The following is a 6,507-nucleotide window of genomic DNA, read 5'->3' on the forward strand; positions in this document are numbered from 1 at the left end:
AGCATCAAGAACCACCTCCCGACCGTGCTCCTTGGGCCCCATGCCCACCACCACCCTATCGCCCAGATTCACCGCAATGGGGTCAGGTGTGTCAGGATGTAACCTCAGATACCCATCGGAGTAGGCCTTCTTCCTCTGTGCAGTCTTCTTTCCGTAGTACTTGGGCTCGCCAGGCTTGGAGTCCTTCCGCGTATGGGCGATCTCCCACGCCTCCATGTGTGAGAGCGTCCGCTTCAATTTCTCCTCCTGCACCACCAAACAGAGGTTAGTCATACATAAGAAAGTGAAGGTAAATAGAATAAGAAGAATGTTTAATGGGGTTAGTCATACATTAAGTGTCTTGTGGAGAAAGTGGTTTCGGTTTCCATGAGCATGTACTCCCTCCTTCCCTCGGTTAGCCTTGTTTCTGTTTCTCATAGCCGCCCAGGCTCCAGCCTCATCACACCAAAGATCCACCAATGCCACCTAGGACTCGTCTTTTCCATAACACCAATTTGGACACACCTACATAATGAAAGCATGATGGCATGTCAACACGGAACGGTGAAATGTACCACAAACATCGGAATGAAAAATCTTTTATACTTATTGCCAAGTACTCAGGCCTCTCCAAGGTAATGCCCATCCTCCGCGCTTCTTCCTTGGTCATCTTCACACCAAAAGCGTCGTGATAGTATGTCGAGATGGACACATAGCGCACCTCGTACCGCATCTGGCGGGCCTTCTTCTTGCATTGGCACAACACGATCTGGTCGGCTCTGGCCCTGTGCTCCGAAAGAACTCGATAGAATTTCTACAATCATGCATGAAACAAGAATGGAAGAAGCCATGGGTTAAATCATTCATGAAACTAGAATGGACTTGTGCTTCTGAAGAGAACTCTTCCAGAAAGTAGTGATCACGGCATTGGCATGGGTCCCATCACTACACCACAACACCGAATTGGGGGCAATTAACTGCCGGGAGAAATACAAGAATGAGGGCAAATCATCTGCCGGGGATTTTGTTATTGCCGGTAGAAGTGCATAACGGCAGAGAAACTGCCGGTAGAAGTTAATGAGCAAGGGCATGCGCACTGCCAGTAATAATGTCCACATCTTAGGTCATAAAAACGGCCGGGAGAACTGAACTACGGCCCACTATCTGCCGGGCCTGCATGTGGCACGAGCCCAAAATAATATTTGGCCCAAATGCGTGCTGGCGCGGGAGAGCGTGCGACATTTCCACTCAAAAGAATTACAGCCACCGCTCAAAAAAAAGAAGAAGATTTACAGCCACCACACGACCTGTTCTCCCCCCAAATCGAACCCTCCCCGGACCTCCTCCTCGACCGCCGCCGCCGCCCCCTCTGCCGTTGGCCACGCCCTCCACCACCACCCCTTTGGTTGATCTGTGCGACCCCATCGGGATCTATGGCGGCGGGGCTTGGATCTCGGCGTCGCCTCCCTCGATACGCCTGCGACGTCATCGTCACCTCCCTCCCTTCGAGACCACCACCAGAACTGGTCGACGATGCCGGTCGCCTCCATCTCTTCTTTACGGTCCATCACGCCGACGAGCATAGGTGGACTCCCCACCATGGCTTCCTATCCGCCAACGGCGAGCGTGGTGTCCCATCTCTACTATGGTGGTACAATACTTTCCTCAGATCCGTCTCGGTGGAAACCCGATGCAGGTGAGATCTTCCTTACCAAGGTTGTTAATCTTTTCTTCTCTGCTCGATGAGAACTCATGGTGCGCGTTGTCCAGTTGTCCGTATGAAGGGAGATTTCCCCTTCCACCGAGTTACTACTGAGCGTGTTCCTTGTTGTTTTTTCCTTTTCCTACCAAATTGATGCAGGTGCTATTAGTGAAAGGATTGGAGACTGGTTCTAGCGGTGGTTGGTTTGTTTGAGGAATTCCTAGTGCTCGTGATTTGTAAAGGGTTTCAGCCAGGTTAGTGTATATTTCATTTTGTTATCTTAATACGCAAGTATATGTGCCTATTTCATTTGCTTGTATCCATCCTTTTTAGTACATGGATCGGTCTTTATTTATTCAGGTTCAGACATTGCGCAACTGAAGACTGCGTATACTAGTCGAAGGCACGAGCTATGCACGTGTTCTTCACTCACTCATCCGTTTATTTGAGCAACATTCATTTTCAGATGGGAGTAGTATGTATGCCATTGAGTATTAAATCCCGTCCAAAGGATTAGCAAGTTGCTGCTTCAAAACTTGGTAGATACAAACGATTAGTGCTCTATACAAGCTACTCCCTCTGTTCCGAAATATAAGTCTTTAGAGATTTCATTATGAATCATATACAGAGCTAAATGAGTGAATCTACACTCTAAAATGCATCTATATACATCCATATATAGTTCATAGTGGAATGTCTACAAAGACTTATATTTAGGAACGGAGGGAGTAGTTTTTACGGAGTAGAAGGAAGGTTACTCTAGTCATCGTTGTTTCCCGATCATAGCTACAAAAGATCTTGAATAGCATAGTTTCACCAGTGGGCCCATTTGGAGCTATCAGGATTCCAGAAAGGTCCTGGAGTCGTTTTGGCGCCTGCCCGTACATAGCGAATCTAAGAAATGTCAACCATTAGATCTCTTGGGCAAGGTACTGATGAACGGTGGATATTCATTTTATGGAACAAATCAATGACTTGTATTTGCTCTCGAGTCTGCGCGGACTGCTAATCCAAATTCAAAAAGTTGTTTACTATAGTAGTAGGGAAATGTAGCGCTCTATAAAGTTTTTGGTGCCTCCATCTGAAAGAGATAAATTTATAGACATGAGTGTGGATTTGATATTAAAAATTTCTCTACAAAAGTACCTACTTTTCTGCCATGATTTACCATCTAGCTAATTGTTTCATAGGAGTTCAATACTGAGGTAACATTTTTCTCTCTCAAACTTGTGCTTGAATGTACCAATGAAGATGCTCTTCACAACTCTAATTCTTGGTGCCAATGGCTATTCTTCCATTTACTATGATTAAGTGCTCTTTGTGCTAATTCTTGATGTTAAAAGAAAACGAACTTTGACTAATGAACATGTAGTTGGAATGAACAAGTACCCTTGTTTATCTCCGTTGATCGATTGATGTGAGATCATTTAGTTCACTCGTCATCATGCACATATACTTCAGATAGAGAATCTCTTTCTGTCTCTTCTCTGTTTGCTACAAATATAGACTGAAAGTGGAGTACTGCTTCTAGAGTTTAAAGATTTGAGCTTGCAAAAGTGTTAGTTCTCTGATATGAAGTTTATTATTTATGTTCTGTGAAAGTTGTTGTCTGAATGTGATATACCCATACATTATATAAAGAACAAGTTCACATAGATACCAAAAATTATGCTTAAACTTTCATGCCATCTAATAGATAATAGTTTCTGTATACTTTTCAACTTCGCAAGCATTGCAGTAACTATATTGTCACAAGAAATTATATATTTTGAGAAGCTTCTACAAGATCTTGATATCACTTGTGTTCTATCGCTTGATCCTGTGCTTGAGAAGGTGATTCCCTAAATTGCACAACTCCGAAAACTTGTACGTGATTTGATTTTCTTCTGGTGGTCACACTTACATCCTTCAAGGATCATCCTTATCAGTTATTACAGTAAATTTGTCGATTTAGCGTTTTAATTGCTATTTGCACTATTAGGAGTATCTCCTGGAAAAAAAAACTTCTACAGACCAACATGACTAATGTATGTGTGTTGTGTTAGATATATATTTGGTTATGAGTTACTGCTTTTGTGGTCATGGGGAAATTAATCATTCCATGATCTCAACGTTGTAGTATTTTGCGCAAATTTGTGAAGTTCAACGTCTTAGTGTCATGGCTCAGGACTAAATTTTCTTGAGTTATCACATCAAAACTTGAAATGTGAAAATCAAACTACTTTTGCTTACTTGATTCTTTTGAGCGTGCATATGAAACAATGGTTATCTATGTTGCTTGCCTGTGCTATCAGCTACTGTGATATATCTTTCATACTTATATACACATTATGCTTGGACATGTGTTGTTTGTGCGAAAGGAAACATCTACTCCCTCTGTTCCTAAATATAAGTCTTTTTAGTGGTTTCATATGGACTACCACATACGGATGTATATAGACATATTTTAGAGTGTAGATTCACTCATTTTGCTTCGTATGTAGTCACTTGTTGAAATCACTAGAAAGACCTATATTTAGGAATGGAGGGAGTAGTATTTTGTAATGCTTGAACTCAGGGTAGTCACTACTTAAATATTTCTCCATGTAATCGAGTAAGAACAGTTCTTCAGAACATATTATCGTTTTCATCTTCAGACATCTTGATAGGAAGCACCAGGGAATGTTTGCAGTTTCAATTTATATTGTACGTAAAGGATTGTAGATATGCTCTCGGCCAGTGAAAACTTCTAAATGATCTATGCACTATGGCAGTGCCGCGGTGGATACTTCTAAATGACTGCACACATGTTTTATTAAGTCTTATCAGTATAGGGAGTTCAATAATCTTTTGGTGCTAAACAAGTGGATGCTACTACTGAATACTAAATCAGTAAAACACTGTAGGAGTTTTACAAGAAAGCTTTGGGTAAAAAGATTTTTGTGTTGTGCTGTTTATTCCCATTGGTCGATCGATGTGAGATCATCTAGTTCAACTGTCATCATGCACATATACTGTTACATGGAAGAAAAATAACTAGCTAGAGAACTTATTTATGTCTCCTTTCATTTTGCTGCTAAGACAGACTGAAAGTGGAGTACTCTTCTAGAGTTTAATTGTTATTACATGCTGCTTTTATAAGGTTGGGGTCTTCAATCTAGTTTTTACTCAATAAGTTACTGTTTCTTAAGAATAACATGAAGCATGGATTCTTATATGTTCCATGTATTATGTCAGGGCAAGTAATTATCAGCTGAGCAAAGGCTACAACATGTTAGGAGGAGAAGTTTGAATGGAGGCAGAGAGTACACTTGGTAAGTCATATATCCAACCTGAACTTATTTACTCATTTATTATTTTTGTTCTAGTCCGAGTCTAAAAAGATGGTTTGACAAACGGGGGTGACATTCTGTACACACGTGCGCATCTACCATTCATGCTTGTGAAGCATTTAAAATAAAATAAAATTGAATATGGCCAAATTTGGGTTCCAAGTTTTGCCATGCTGTCATGACTTCGTATTAGTTTGCCCCCTTCAACATGTAAAACTATGAACCTGACCATATTTTATTTGGAACATTTAGATGATGTGTCAGAAGAAAAACAAAAGGAAACAATGAGAAAGAAAACAAACGGCAATCTACTTACATCTGACGTGTAAATTCTAATGTGCCAAAAATTTCTCTTTTCAGGAAATAGAATGGAAAAAGGAAGAAGAGACAATGCTGAAGCACAAGAGCGAGAGGCTAGCGGAAGTTAAAGCAATAAACTATAAGCATTTTGAATGATTAGGGCCTCGCGTTGTTGGGAACATTACAGCCGTGGGGAAAGCTAATTTGTGTTGCTAGTTTAGCATAGAAGCCACTATATGCTCATTTTGGCCATGTGTCGCATCCAAAACATATGTAATTTTCCTTTTGTTGCACAACACCCTTATATATGGGCGTTTCTAGAAACCTATGTATTTGGTCGTTAATTTTATTGAATGAAGGTAAGTTTTACTATGAGGCCCATATGTGAATTATGAAATTGTGTCATTTGTTTTGATTGCCTCCACAAAATGAATGCATATTAAATTAGCGATTTGTGGCCCAAATCAATTTGCTTATGCTAGTGAAATCAACGTGATGGCATATTAACTGCCGGGTAAACAAGCTTGTGCCGGCCGTTACATTGCCGGTAACTGTAGTTTATATGCCATGGTCAATCTGCCAGGAGAAAATAAACTACCGGCAAATAAATGTGTGGGGGCAGTTAAACTGTCGGGAGAAGTTTATCTGCCGGGAGAACTAATTCCCGGCAGCCGTTCTCGTGGCAGTTCTATCTGCCGGGAGAATTGCTCTCCCGGCAGTTTATCTGCCCCCTTAAGTGGTTTTTTCCGGCAGATTACATGCCATTTCATTGGTGTTGCGGTGTAGTGCATGGTGCGCGTGGATGGCCTCTTCCCAGTGGTCCCAGCTCGTGGCCAAAACCCGATGGTCCGGGTGCCTCACTGGATCCGGGTAATACAACCCCGGCCAGTGTAACTTCAGCAAGACGGTGATGAGGCCGTTGGGAATACGGACCCCTTTAGAATATATCCAGTTGCTGCAAAAGAATGAACAATTAGCATGTGACAAGCAAAATAAATAACAACCGGAATGAACATGTGACAAGCAAAATAATGAAATTATTATAAAGTGCCACTTACTCTTTTCCCGTGGGCTCAATGAGCCATTTCTGCTCCTCAGTAGCAGGAATCTGCTTTGGTAGCTCTGCGTTACCACGCAGCCACCCCTTGTTACCAACCCCCTCCCAGCCACCACCATCATCCCCGCCACCACAATCATCCCCGCCACCACCCTCCT

At 42.0% G+C, this 6,507-nt stretch overlaps 1 long non-coding RNA gene across 1 annotated transcript; it reads left to right on the forward strand.

Annotated features, from left to right (window-relative positions):
* The first annotated feature begins 1,590 nt into the window (after window positions 1-1,590).
* Window positions 1,591-4,954, forward strand: LOC119314308. The gene is made up of 3 exons (XR_005152260.1): window positions 1,591-1,675; window positions 1,841-1,935; window positions 4,898-4,954. It is a non-coding gene; the product is annotated as an uncharacterized LOC119314308 (long non-coding RNA).
* The last annotated feature ends 1,553 nt before the right edge of the window (window positions 4,955-6,507 follow it).

This window comes from Triticum dicoccoides, chromosome 6A (assembly GCF_002162155.2).
Source record: "Triticum dicoccoides isolate Atlit2015 ecotype Zavitan chromosome 6A, WEW_v2.0, whole genome shotgun sequence".
In the NCBI taxonomy this organism is placed as follows: Eukaryota; Viridiplantae; Streptophyta; class Magnoliopsida; order Poales; family Poaceae; genus Triticum; species Triticum dicoccoides.